This window comes from Pagrus major, chromosome 12 (assembly GCF_040436345.1).
Source record: "Pagrus major chromosome 12, Pma_NU_1.0".
Taxonomy (NCBI): domain Eukaryota; kingdom Metazoa; phylum Chordata; class Actinopteri; order Spariformes; family Sparidae; genus Pagrus; species Pagrus major.
The window spans coordinates 16,939,543-16,954,308 of record NC_133226.1 but is presented as its reverse complement, the minus strand read 5'-3'; positions in this window follow the sequence as shown (position 1 = coordinate 16,954,308).

Sequence of the window (14,766 nt, the reverse complement as noted above, 5' to 3'; positions counted from 1 at the left end):
GTGGACAAGAATCACACAAAAGTGATTAATTTTAGTGTGTGGAGCTGTCACACTGTCATTTAATCTGTCAGGTGTTGTCACGTCCTGCTGGGTGGACACTTTAAAATTAACCAAATAATTAGCGGCCTGTCACAGACTGTAGATATCTGTTGGATGCGATGATTGATGACACAAGTTAAGTGTTTCATCCAAACCTATGTTGGTTTAATAACATTTAAATACTGTTGCCACAAGAAAAAAACAAAGCCTGTGCACAACCAACCTTATTTAACTTTTGTCTTTTGATGTTTGTGTGTGGCATAATTTGATTGGCACTGATATATTTATTTAAAAATGTGGTGTGATGTAAAATTTAGTTCAAACTTTCTCTTTCTTTCTTTTTTTAAAAAAAATATGTGTGTAGTTAATTTAGTACAGCTGTTTACAAGTTGTCTCCAAAAACCTGAATGTTTGAATTTCAAATCTCCAGTGGCATACTACAAAATAAAAGCACCTGGTTAGAATCATAATTGAATTTGAATTAAAATGCTTTAAATCCTTAATTGTGTGGGTTTAAAAAATGCATTATATATGTGTATTATATATGTGTGTGCGTATATATATATATATATAAGTAACTGTATATATGTTAATTATTATTATATAAAGAAGTTTAAACAAAAGTTTATTTCGTTATGCACCCTGTGTTGTATAATAAACAAAATTACCTTGAAGCTTAAAATAAAATAAAGAAATGGTATTATGATTACAGAACAATATAATTCTCAATAATTATTTAATCACGACTGATTGCGATGATTTCTTGGACATAAACAATGGATTTAAAACAAAGAAACGTATTCCTTGATTTTTATATGTAACTTCGTGTCTCCTGCTCAGTCTACTGTAACTATGTGGCCTTTATTTTGTTAATATAAGTCAAGTAAAAACTGTTTTAACTGACTGTTACTCTTAATATTCTCCTGGTTCTGTGATTTTTTTTGCATTTTGTCTCACACATATGTTTAAGTTTATTTCCAACCATTACACCTCATATTTACCGCCTGTCATTTTATCTTTTAAAGTGACTTTTAAAGAATCGTTTCAATCGCTTTTTTGTGTGTTTTCTATATGACAGCTTCCGTTTTAATTGTAAAGGTGGATTATTTAATCTATCTTTGTATTAATCATGTTGCGCAGTTTCTCGTAAAGAAAGAGGTTAACGAGTGGGTTACTAACTATTCATTTTCGCATTAAAGTAACTTCATTTTCTTTAGTTTCTTGTTATTTTGCAGAGTTTAACTTGCCTACAGGAGACGAGGGGACACACGACTTGCATGACACACAGCATGCAGCTTATAAACAGCCTCTAATATCGGGCCCGAGCACTGGCATTCATTTTTTTTTTTCCGGACCACCTATGAAGCTGAAAACACAACCTGCGATTTACTATTGAAAAATTCACCACAAATGTCCAACTCTCTGTGAGCCTGTGAGGCGGATCAGGGTGATGGTTGCTCTTCAAAAAAACAAAACTTTCCGCTTAACTGGATCACATCTTTGACCTCCTCCTTATAATAAACTACTCTTATTATTATAATACCTCATATTTCTGTGTATCACCAGATCAGAGCGACATAAAGCCTCCAGCCTGAGTGTTTTACAGGCTGATTTAAGTCTCCTGTGTTTCGTTTCCAGGCTCGACTGCGGATCACTTATCGCTCCCGATATTCACACACAAGTAGAAAACGATGATTTTAAGAGGAGATCTTACCTTTCAGCTCCAGAAACACAAAACGTCCCCGAGCAGATATTCTGATATTATCCAAATGACGGGACCCTGCTGCTGTGACACGGTGCTGTCTGTCTGTCTCTGTCTCTCTATGTGTGTGTGTCTGCGTGTGTCCGCTGTTGTCTTGTGTTGTGTTGGGCGCTGCCGACACTCCAGCCAGGTTTTATCCAACCGGGGCTGCGCACGGGACGGAGCCCTGCAGCCATTGGAGGAGGAGGAGGAGGGAGAGGAAGGAGGGGGCGTGGCTTGACGGATAACCGGAGCCTGTGTGTTTTCACCGGGAGACTGTACGGAAACACTTGTCAAGAGGAGACGGCTTGTTTCCATTCACCTCCAGCGACAGCGACGCTTTAATTAGACTGTACAGACACACAATTTAGTGGCTGATTTCATGCGAGCCGCCACAGCTTCTCCCCCGACAGGTAGACTGCACACCTGACCTGAGGAACAGGCCGGAAAGTCAGCGTAAAAGACAAGTTAGGAAAAAGGAAAATAAAAGTAGATCAGTAAGCAATCCAAACCTTCAGTCCTATGAATCTAAAAGTGATTTTTTTCCCCTTCATAAATCTCTATATAATTTCTTCTCATATCTACTTAGATGGAAATAAAGACAAACAACACTTTATCCAACATAATAACCAGGTTTCCTTCATTATCTGTGCCCTGAAATGTTCTCTTTTAGCTGTGGCCTATATTATCACATGTCATGTGGCTGTCTTTGTGTTTTCAATGCAGGTTAATACATTTTCTCCTCTTGTGTCTTTTACTCAGAACATCTGGAATCATGAAGGATCTCAAGTCAGGTGACCTTTTTTATTTTTTATTTTCAGGCCTTTTCTGGGTGCTCCAGGGGCGTCTATTTTTGTAAAAAAATAAAAATAAATAAATAATGGCTTGAATTGTTTAAATAAGACTGATTTAGAAGCTAATAACAGCCTTAAAAATAATCACTTAAAAGTGTTTGGATCACACTAGATTAGGGTTGTTCTGCAGCTTATTTTGCACATTTTTCCTTGGAAGTTAAATGAGATAAAAGCCCCACAGAGGACGAGCCTTTCTGGCTTTATCCTCCAAATAAAAAGTAATACAATTAAATCCTCAAAACAACAAAAAACGAGCGTTTATCCCTTGTATTTTGTCTGAAAAAGTTGTGAATCTCACTAAATTATAGAAGTTTTCTCCCTTGGCTTGACTCCCTGCACCCAGCTGCGTGAAACAGGGCTCCTACAGCTACGCGTGATGTCACACCAGGGTGTCAGGATCCCCCTGAGTTTAAAACGCTGTTAATGTTGTTTCTCACGAGCCTGTAAAACAAACACAACACCTCTAATGGCAGACGACCGTGGCACCGTGTCGTCTGTCTGATTTAAAAAGCAGGTCCAGTCTTTCAAAACCATATGGAGATTTGTCTTTAATTAGAGGAGCCTGTCCACTTCTTCTCCTGAGCGACAATGAGAATTTTAAGTAAATTAAATTATTCATAGTCTTATAAATAGACTATTTACTCAGTTTATGGTTACCAACAAGAAAAAAGGAACCAAAATGGCGGTGGCTGTCCTTATCTGCTCAGCTTGTGATTGAAGTCCTTCATTCCTCCCTTCATGACTCTACATCAGTGCCGCTGCGGGACAAAGGAGCGACTGTTTTTAAATAAATAAAAGTGCCAAAGAGACTAAAGGGGATCACAACATCAGCTGGAAACAGAGACTGTCTTCTGTAAAGTGACCAGAGCGCACAGAAGACGACAAGTGCCTGGAGGGAGAGGTGACACAGAGTTTAACAAGGGATTAAAAGTCACAGATTGGTATCTATCACGATGATACAGTGAATTAAAAGAGCGCTTAATTATAGATACGGGTCCACTTTGCCAAAGGGCAGACAGGCACCACACACGCCCTAAATCCGGACTCTCATAACGCACAGAGGACGGATATTTGGAAACATCCTCGTGTGGCCGTTTTCACTGGGGCTCTACTGGAGACTGTCACATATAATTCAGGATAAATATCTTAAATGTCACTTAATTCACTCTTCACACCTACAGTGAGTAAAGAGTTCTCAGAAACTCACTGAAGACGACTTACAAAGAAAATAAATACATTTTCGTTAAATATCTGCTATTTTTTGGCTTCATATTCATTAAAATCTGTCTTTTCAAACGAAACAAAGTGTTTAAAAAAATATGACAGGCCTGACAGCCTACAGCGTCTTTGTTCAAACCTGACATTACACATAAATCCAACGTGAAACACTGGTGTGAATGTAAATGTCTTGTATGTAGGCCTACATGGTTTATAGGCCTACTGACAGATGTGAGAAGGAAAAGGAACATCTGCTGTAATAACATGCTTTATTGATGCTGAAAGAAAAAAATAATGTTCAAAAGGTGGAAAAGTGTTACGTTCTCCTTTATGTTACATTTCTATATATAAAAAAGAGGGTCATAATTTCATAACTATCCAAACTTAAATTTCAGTTTTCGCCCCTTGTGTCTCCCAAAATTAACAAAATCCCATTACAGCTGAATTAAGTCGAGAAGGACTCATGAAAGCCTCCAAAACATTCCTCCTGATCTTCTTTTAAACTGTTCACACTCTTCAAATTGTGTGAGGAATACACTCAAAGTAAAAATATTCGGGCTTTATTTCATTTCTTTCTTGTGTCTCCGGGTGTGTCTCCGGATTTACTTCCCCGAGCAAAGTTTATGTCTCTAAAAGAATAATAAAAAAAAAAAACCCACACAGAGCAGAGTGACCTGCGGCGACAGGTGGAGACAAGAGGTGAGGGTAAAAGGTCAGAGCAAACACTTCCGACTGCAGAGATAAGGAAATGCACAACTATTTTAATGTTTATTTGAGATATTTCCAACCCGCCCTGAAGTCACTTAAAGGCAGCACAAATTAGATAAGAAACAACTCGATCTTCCAGATGTAAATATCTGTAATTTAACGTCACGTGTCAGATTAATCTGTATTTTTTGAGATACATAACTCTGGCACGTGTATTGATTTGATGACAAAGGTGGACATAAAACACCACAGTGGATACAACACGTGTTACAACAGGGCGAAAGTGCACGAGGAATATGACCTAAGTAAGTCATTATGATCATCTGGGCAGATGTGCGACTCGCAGCGCGCGCTCCCGCGGACAGAGACGCATCGCCCCCTCCCCCTCCCTCCCGCAAAGATGAATGCGTTTACAAAAGCAGCCACTTAATGACAACTTTTATAAATCCAGCCGAGCGAGCGCATGTCTCTTTGTGGTCAGCGAGTCGAGATGAGCCACATAATTAGGCCGTAATAGCTGCAGAAACACCTCACTATTGATGATCCCATTAGGCCGATGATTTCCTCTGCTCACAGGTGCTGAGACGCGTATTTTCCGCACAGAGGAGTTCCCTCCATGTGGAGGATAATCACATTTTTCACAACATATAAAGAGGATGTCTTTCATAAGTAATGTTTATTCTCTCAAGTTTCATTTTTTCTATCTTTAGACTTTAATTGTGGGTTGAATTAAACAAATCTGGCTTTCTGAGGAAGTGTCCCACTATGCACCATTTTAACTGGGACACGACCTATACTTAAAGGCACAGTTCACCCCTAAATCAAAACTATGCTATTTCCTTTTACCTGTAGCGCTGTTTATTTGTCTAGATTGTTTTGGTGTGACTTGTCGAGTTTTGAAGAAATGTCTGCCGCCTCTCCGATATAATATTTGTGGTGCTCAAAGTCTGAAAATAAAATAAATAAATAAATAAATAAAATTAACATTTGAAAAACTCAAAATTACTGCCTCTTTCCAGAAATCACCACCTGGTAACTCAAAATAATCCACAGACCATTTTCGTTTCAGCTCGACCTCATCAGAAAAACGACCTCTGTGAGAGCAGCTTATTATGACGTGTATCGCAGTTTTTTTGTGGGGTGGCGACATCTAGAGGCTGTAGTAATTATTACAGCTGCAAAGGAGGACACAAGGAGCAGCAGTATAACTAGTGAAAAGTTTGTATAGGGGCTGACGGTTAGTCCAGACAAGCTCAGTACTTTCATCTAAGAGACCGCTGTTCATGTCAAGTGTGAAAGCAAAAGTCAACGGTTAATTATTTTAATTTACTAACATATTGACATAACATAGGTAGGTTTGTACCTGAAGTTACCGATGTAACGTTGGTATTTGGACCCAAACCACAGTGTTTTCCCGAAACCTAACCAAACTGGGAGTGTATGATGAATGGAACAGTGTCGTTTCGAGAGTGACTGGCAATCGACCCTTTCAGTCGTTTAGGTTTGAGGATGTTAGGAAGTATTTTCCTAACATCCTCATCCAGGTTAACGTTTAAGTCCTCACATTCATGGATACAGACAAAATAGTTCCTTCATGAAACTGCTCACAACAAGGTCTGTGGATTATCTTAGTAACTTGCTCATGATTTCTATCTCTACAGACATCTCTACAGCTGATATCTCTGAAACTCGGCAACTCAAAACAAAGCAATCTAATGGATAAACAGAACTACAGGTAAGAGGAAAATATGTATTTTTGATTTTGGGGTGAATTGTCCCTTTAAGGTAGTTTCAAACAATCCAAAGCCCCAAACATCTGCATATCAGTGGGGTACAGTGTTTTTGCCATATGGGATTCAGTCATGTTGAGGTGTTGAGCCTCTCTTCCTCGCTGTTACTGTCATGATGCATGTGTTGCCAATATCTTTCCAGCCTCCCCCCTTCATCCCTTCAGTGCCGCCCCTTTCTCTCCGATCAGCCTTTACCATCTGTTTTGGCTCCCCTCCATTCTATCCCCTCATCTTTTTCTCCTCATCTTCCTGTGTTTTGTGCACTGTCCACCCTCCCTCCAGCTTTGTCTGTCTCAGTCCAGCCCCGTCCATTGTTCCCCCTGTGCCTCCCATTTCCGCTTTGGTGTTGCCCTCTGACCCCGCACCCTGTCCTCCCCCCGTCCCTCCTGCTGACGGGGACCCCAAATCTTCTTGTTCTTCTCTTGACTGCTCCCCCTTTAAGTTTTTTTTGGGGGGTGGCTAATAACTGTTGCCAGCAAGCTCCCACACAAAATCCCAGCGTGATCGCTATTGTGAGGCCTACAATGGCATACAGGCAGTAATGGCCATTAGCAGCAGAGGGGCTTGGCCTGTGAGCAGCGTTTAGTTGTGTTTAGCCCACATGCAATTTGGACCGCTGGTCAGATAATCTTCAATCGGTCCGACACATATTTTTAATCTCTGCTCCTGTGGACCCTCTTCCTCGTTTTATTTTGGATTTAACTTCTCTTAAAATAGTGTAAAAGTGTAAGAACTGACCAAAAAGTGCCTTCAGTACCTTGATGATTTATGTGAATGAATTCAATGTGGGTGATACAGGCCAGTAACACACACACACACCCCCGTTGACACACACTAGTAATTGCACTTTGAAGATCAGAGAGCTCCATCAGAGTGGACCTTGTCGTCATGCCTGTCAGTCAGAGTTGGTCTCCAGGGAGACGGACATCACAAAGTTGGCGATCGACTGTAATGTTTCAAGGCGTTTGATGAAAACTCAGGTGCTCCTCTCATGAGTGGAGACATAACAGGCCACAGAGTTAATCAGATGGATAGTAAAAAAGAAGCCTCATTATCCACAGAGCAGTATGTGGCCGTATAGCATAAAATATCAAAGCACAACTGTGTTAGCAGGCTGAGCGAATGTCAGCGAGGAAACCAAAACACGTTGTGTCATCTTCTGGATTAGTGTCTTGTTCCTCTCAGCTTCCAATTAACTTGCTAAAGAGACTCAAAGGGAGACACGTAAGGGCCACTTTACACAAGAGCAAGATTTTGTTCTGCAAGTGTTTGAGAAAAGCTCTCGATTTATAATTGACTCAGTGTAAAGGGTCAGTTCAACCAAATTACAAAAAAGAACCTTGCTATGAACAATTATTCCAGTGCAAAGTAATCCCAGTTGGCCAATCGTTCAGTTTGCCCACTAGAGTGAAATAAACCAACAAATATCTCAATAACCATTTGATAAACTGAAATTATGTACAATCATTCTTGGTACCCAGATAACGACTTCAGCAGAACGCGTCATCTGGCAGATTTTCACCCCAAGTCGCCGGGATGTAATGTTAGTCGTCAACATTTCTACAAACCACTGATATGATCAGGGTTGACATTTGTACCACGTGGTATATGTGGCATATCACGTTCACATGATGTGCTTATTAGCCATCTTTCACATAAAGGGGTTGTAGGGATTACAAGCCAAAAGGCCGGCCACAGTTCAAGTCACACCCTCAGGATATTTTTATGGAGACCTGCGAACATTTCCAGCCGTTTTTGTGGCAACCAGAACCAACTATGTTTCACTAAAGGTTGGAGCATCTGCATCTGTGATCATGGCGACCAAAACAGGTATTTTAAGCCAAACCGTGATGTTTTCCTAACCCTAACCAAGTGTTTTTTGTGTGTAAAGGTAACCAGAGCATAAGCACAGACAAGAGAAAATAGAGAAATACAAAAATCAACATAAACACATGTAAAGTTGCAAGAAACATTAGGAAACAGAAACACATTTTACTGGTTTCTTGTGAAAATGAAGTGAACCCAGCTTCATCGTCATTTCATTACAATTTACACCACAACTTACAAAATGAACATCATGCTGTATTGAAGAAGACTTGAAACTAGCGATTGAGACCATAAACTCATTAAGAAACTGTTTACTGAGGTAACAAATCTGGTGAGAAGTAGGGTCATTTTCTCATAAGCTTCCATGGAATCAGATTTTTTTTTGCAACCAGTCACCTCAAATTAAGGACACATTCACAGTTGTAACACAATGGCTTCAATTTTGCATTGTAGCCCAGATGGAGTCAGTTACAGGGTTATTTAATGTATCCTACAGTTAAAATTTCTCATGGAAACATCTGACAACAGAAAAGAAGCTACACCAATAAAATAAGAGGTTCAACATAGTTATATTCTCTATCATGTTCTGATGGACCCACATCTACACATAGGGAGGTGTGTATTAATGGAAAAAAGGGTAGTTAAGTGTGCAGCTTCCCCTGCAAACATATATTTCCATACAGTCAATTTGCTATTTATTAGTCTGATATAATAAAAGTGTGACTGACTTCAGTATATTTGGCTGTCTGCTGTCAACAGAGGACAAAGTGGAAAGAAATGTTCACACTGTAATGGTAACAGGCATTAAGAGAGACAGAGGGAGCGCCTGCAGATTTACTGCTGTGAAGTCCCACTGATGTGTCGTGTTTGACGATTATGGACAGCCCAGGGTAATAGCAATGTAATTAGGCCTTTACTGTCGTGTAATTCTCCGTCAAGCACATTGTCAATAGCTTGGCTGATGAGGTTGAAAGCGAGATTGGGATCCAGTGACCCGGGCCAGCCGCCGTAATAACAGCACACACACATGCTCACTCACACACAGACACACACACACACGGCGGCAGAGGAGGAGTGCTTGTAATGCAGTGTTGATGCTGTGATATTTGCTTTTGTCCCGGTGTTGATCTAAGCTGACATTATGCTGTATGGCCCTGATCGCTGTTTGTCTGAGTGTTACATTTGTCATCTGTGGGAGGGCAAACGAGGGATCAGGAGGACTCGAGAGCAAAGTGAGAGAGAGAGGGAGAGGGAGAGGGAGGGAGGGATGGCCTGGCAGGTGAAGGAGGGAGGGATAGGGAGAGCGAGGGAGGGAGGCGGGGGTGTGTGTGCCCATCTCTTGTGTGTCAGTTGCAGATCTGCTGGTGCGGAAGCAGATCTTTTCCCTCAGTGACTCTATTAATTTACCTCATTTATCTTAACCACCTCCTCCTCCCCCCAATAAATACTGGAGACCTCAATCCATGTGTGTGTGTGTGCATGCACGTCAACAACCACACATCTGTATGTGTGTGTGTGTGTGTGTGTGTGTGTGTGTATGTGTGTGTGTGATGGAATAAAAACACAGCAGCTCCCCTTTCTATTCCCAGAGGACAAATCCGTGGCGGAAAAACTCATTTTCCTGCAAATAGTTTGTCAGCCAAGCTAGGAGGAGTGATAAATTATCACAGACGTTAGGTGAAGGAGGGTGACTGGAGGAAGAGGGAAGCCCTCTCTCTCTCTCTCTCTCTCTCACACACACACACACACATGCACACACACTCTTTCCTCTCATCCTCACTCACTTTCCCAAAATACTCCTCCCTCGACTTCCTCCTATCATTTCTATTTACGTCTGATTTCTCTCATCCTGCATCTCACATTTACAGGAAGCTTCGATCAAGACAGCATACATGCGTTTCACGTACAGTATGTACACAAACTCAGGCATACACACACACACACACACACAGACACACACACACACGAACACACACACACACACGGTGCAAGTTGGGAAAATGTGGCTGCCCCTACAACTCAAGTGTGACTCCCCCATTCCGAATGATAAATTGATGGCCAGAAAAATGGATTTGTTTTCAACTAGTAACACATCAAAGAAATAATAATTCTGTGCGGGGGAGAGTGGCGGGATGATGAATGGGGTGGACAGCTGGATCACAACGGAGCAATGGAGTGAGTGAGTGAGTGAGAGAGAGAGAGAGAGAGAGAGAGAGAGAGATAGATGAAGGAGTGGGATGTGAGAGAAAAAACTGTGAAATCAACACGCAAACAAAAACACTGTCAGGCAGCTGAAATGGTTTTGTGTGTTTTGTAACAGGCTAATTCTGGGCGGACAAGTCTGATCTGTGTCTCAATTGGCCAAATCAGATTTTGTAACACCTGTACGTGATGTGTTTGACATCTCATACCAAAACCATGTGCATTATAGTGCTGCTAAAGCATCCTTTTATCTACTGGGCATGTCGGCAAGCATTAGTGCACATGGGTTAGTCAAGTTCTTCTACTACAATTTAAGAAAAAGAAAACATCTCTTGTGAGCTTGGCTTTGTGCATGCAGGCATTGTTACACAATTGTCTAAAATATCACTGTGTGATGTAGCTTTAAGATCCCATAATTGCAGATAAAGAGCCCAGAAACATCTCCATTATTTGTACTTCTTGTGATTCTTTTGTTTATTTGTTTGTTTATTTATTTAAAGGTGCACTATATAGTTCTGAGGAAGTCATTTTAATCAGAAGTGAAAGATATTCATTGACTGTTTTATGCTTCAACAAACAAAATAAACAAACTCTTTGTTTTCAAGACTGAATAAAGTGATTAAACAAACTGACCTTAAAGGACAATTTCATACTGTGTTACTTTGTTTATATGTGGCGGACCCTGCCATCTTTCTAGCTTCAAACAATGCCAATAAAGCCCCTTTGACATTGGCGTACATCCCAGGTGGGTGAGCCCTCCTCCAAGATTTTTCACCTCCAGCATATCAATGCAAAAATATGATGTCATTTCAGTAATATTAACAATATGCAATTAAGGTTCTTGTGCTGATTATAGACACATTGGTTTCAAGAGTCTGTCGTTGGTGGCTGACCTCCAGGAAGTAGTTAAAACAAGGGATATGTTGGACATTTCTTTATTCTACCACTCAATACTATAAATCCCATATATGATCGTCACCAGTCTTCATTTTAAGTGCATCAAATTACAGATTACTCTTTATGTTAGACACGATAACATCAACCAGTGTTTGCAGCTGTTTGAGTTTGAGTCAGTGAGTGAAGCTAGAAATGCAAGGTAGTTTTCTTTAGGGTGTTCATCAAGAGAGTTTACAGCACTACTTTTGCTGCACTCCTCCAGCATTGCCCTTGATGAAATTTCATGTAATTGCCCCATCCAAAGTTGTTACCAGATTTTCACCCCTACCCTTTAATTTGAAATTGAAAAAAAGCCCAAGAACAAAGCAATTTTCATTTCTCAAGTGAAGAAAAAGTTCAGGAAAAGTTCAGTACATACTTCTTTGAAACTTTCAGAACATTTCATTTAAGATGAGACTAGTGTATCATATGTGTGTATATGTGTGATAATTATCCAGTTAGACTCAAGGCAACATCATTACAGCATGCACTGCAGATGGATTTGATTTTAAAGAACCACTCAATATAATTTAGCACTCGTTATGCCGAGCAAGGAGCTCTTTAAACTCGTCATTTAGGATGAAGAAAGTTTGTCAGATGAGCTTTTGAGCTTGTCTACTAAAGGAGGCTCAGTGGACTTCACTTACCATTTAATCACTCCCTGTCCACTTCTGCTCCTACGTCATCACCAGAACATACGTACAGGCAACTATAAGAATCCAGATTTTAAAATATGTCAGCAATTGTCTCGTCTGCTAAATTGATGCCGTGTGAAGCTCTTCATCAGCCTCAATGCTCCACTTGTACTGGAATAGTATTTTATAAATTGGTCTGGAGGATTTGCTCAATCAAAAAAGGAAACTATGATTCATCAAACCCGAACAAAAACACTCCCAGTCCTGCTTTAACTGTCACGTCTGTATCTTCATAACAGGTTTGCGATGCTTGTTAAACAGAAGAGTGAACACGGAATCAACCGCCGCTATTTTCAAGAGAACAATATTAACATATCAGTCTTTCTTAAAGCGAGCACATCCATAATTTGAATTTACGTAACTCCCTGATGTTTGAATTAAGGAATATATTTCCCCTCGCAATCCAAAAATGTCTTTTCTGCAGCTACAATCCTCCCACTCAGGTAGTCATCTCGCTCAGGTAATAACCGTTAGCATGAGCACTAAAATCACATCATCATAATCATCATCATTATCATCATCGTCCCTGCTCCCAACGCATTTACAATCATAGCCCAAGCCATAGTCATAACACAATTGCGTCCATATATTCACGCAGTATTCAGGGAATTATTTGGTCTGCCATCGAGCACAGCGGATCATTAAATGTAAGAGGTGTTCTTCCTCTTCCCCTCCAGGTTTCTAAAAACCCTGTACGATGTCTATACACCCAATGTGTGTTTTCATCCTGCTCATTTTTCCCCAACCATATCTTATTTCTATTCTTTTTATCGCCCCCCCCCCCCCCCCCCCACACTCTCTTCTTTCCCTTCGCAGTGATTGATGGAGTTAGGCAGCAGAGCACAGAGCAACGTGTGGCCAACAGTCCAAGACAGCCTGCATCTGAGGGAGAAAGAGAGAGGTTGGTGTGGTGGTGGTGGTGAGGAGGATGGGGAGGAGGAGGAGGAGGAGGAGGAGGGTGGGGATTAAACGAAGAGAGAGGTAAAAGGGAGGGACGGAAAGAGGAAGGGAACGGGGAGTCGGGAGTGAGAGTGTGTGTGAAAGAGAGAAGGGGAGGGAGGAAGAGGGAGAGTACGAGAGAGAGAGAGAGGGGAGCTCAGCTGAAAGCCACAGACTTAATTCTATGCATCATTAAGCAGTCTCACTCAATGCAACATCCCCTATACATCATCCACGCTCAGTAAACACAACGGTGACATTACATTAGCAACTGCAAATGAATTTTCTTTTTAGAAGGAAATTGAGAATACTCTCTTTCTCTCCCTCTCTTTTACCCTCCCTGGCACCGGCAAAGCTCGAGCGCCGGCCATAAAAGGCAGGGAGATATAAACAAAATAAAAACACAAACAATATTTCCCTTTGCCTCCCTGGCACACACTCTCCGTTTGTCAGACAGAACAGAGCAGAGACTTGTGCACAAATACACACCACTGTTGTGCATCCTGCTGTAATCTATTTATAATATGAAAGCGACATCATAAACATGAACGTTTCATTCATACCGCTGCAGTAAATATAGATTTTTATTTAAAGTTATCTTTGCTACTTGGTAACACCGAAGCTGTTTATGTTGTTTATTGTGATATCGCTCAATTTGCTCTCAGTTTGTTAAACTTCATCCAGAGCTGGTTGCACCCGCTGTTCATAAGTTTAGCGAATGCAGTTAAAATGTACTCAAGGATTTAAACAGCAGTGTATTGCTGCCATAATTTTATTATTATAAACGTATCATGTTACATAAGAAGCTTTTCTTGTTATATGTTTTTACTATAAGTTACCATGTTAAAATGTGAACTGTTTCACGCTATTACAAGATAAATCTATATTGTTGAAAATATCTTGTTATAACAATAAAATGTTTATGTTTTAATGATATGTAAATTCTAGTTCTCACAAAGAAATAAGTTGTTACTAGATATTTACACCAACTCACCGCCAGCTGCAACTGTTGCCAAGCTAATGGAACCAACTGCTGACGTTAGCTTGCTAAAATATTACCAGCAATTGTTAGATTCATGGTTTGGACTAAAAGAGATTATGTGGTCGACATGTCTGATCAAAGTGCTGTTTAATAATGATTTAATCTTAAACCTCAAAGTAGAAAATGTTATCCAATGTTAGCTTAAATGATGTTACCCTCAGTGCCCAAATATCTCTGGTTAGGTCAACATTAGCTTAACTGGATATTTTCTTTCCCTCTCATGCTAAGCTAACGACATTAATACTTCTAGCTTTAAAAGTGGTTCAAGGGACTTTTGATTCACCTTTTTATTGGTCTTCATATTTGTCATTTGTTAAACTCTCTGGAGTTATTTTGCTTTTGTTTATAAAGCACTTTGGTCAATTCATGTCATTTTAAAATGTGCAATAGAAATACATTTGACTTGACTACTAAGGCCATATACAGCTCACATTATAAATAATAAAAAAAAAAAAACAGCTTAGCGCCATGTGGGAGGTGCTACTAAAAATGACTTGCAATGTAACATGGGAAATAAAAAGCAAACTAACTGAGGGCTTACACGGACTGCAGGGTATAAGAGGTAATATGGTTGACATAGCTTATCTGACACTTTATCAAAATGCTGTTTATTAATGCTGTAAACAAATACCTCACATTTGAGGTGTTTTACCAGCATTAGCTTAAATAATGTTTCCCTTAATGACCAAATAACGTTAGCTTAATCGGATATTTCCCTGTCGCTCTTAGCTAACCACGTGAAGCTTAGTAGCTAAAAGCGGTTCAGGGGACTTCA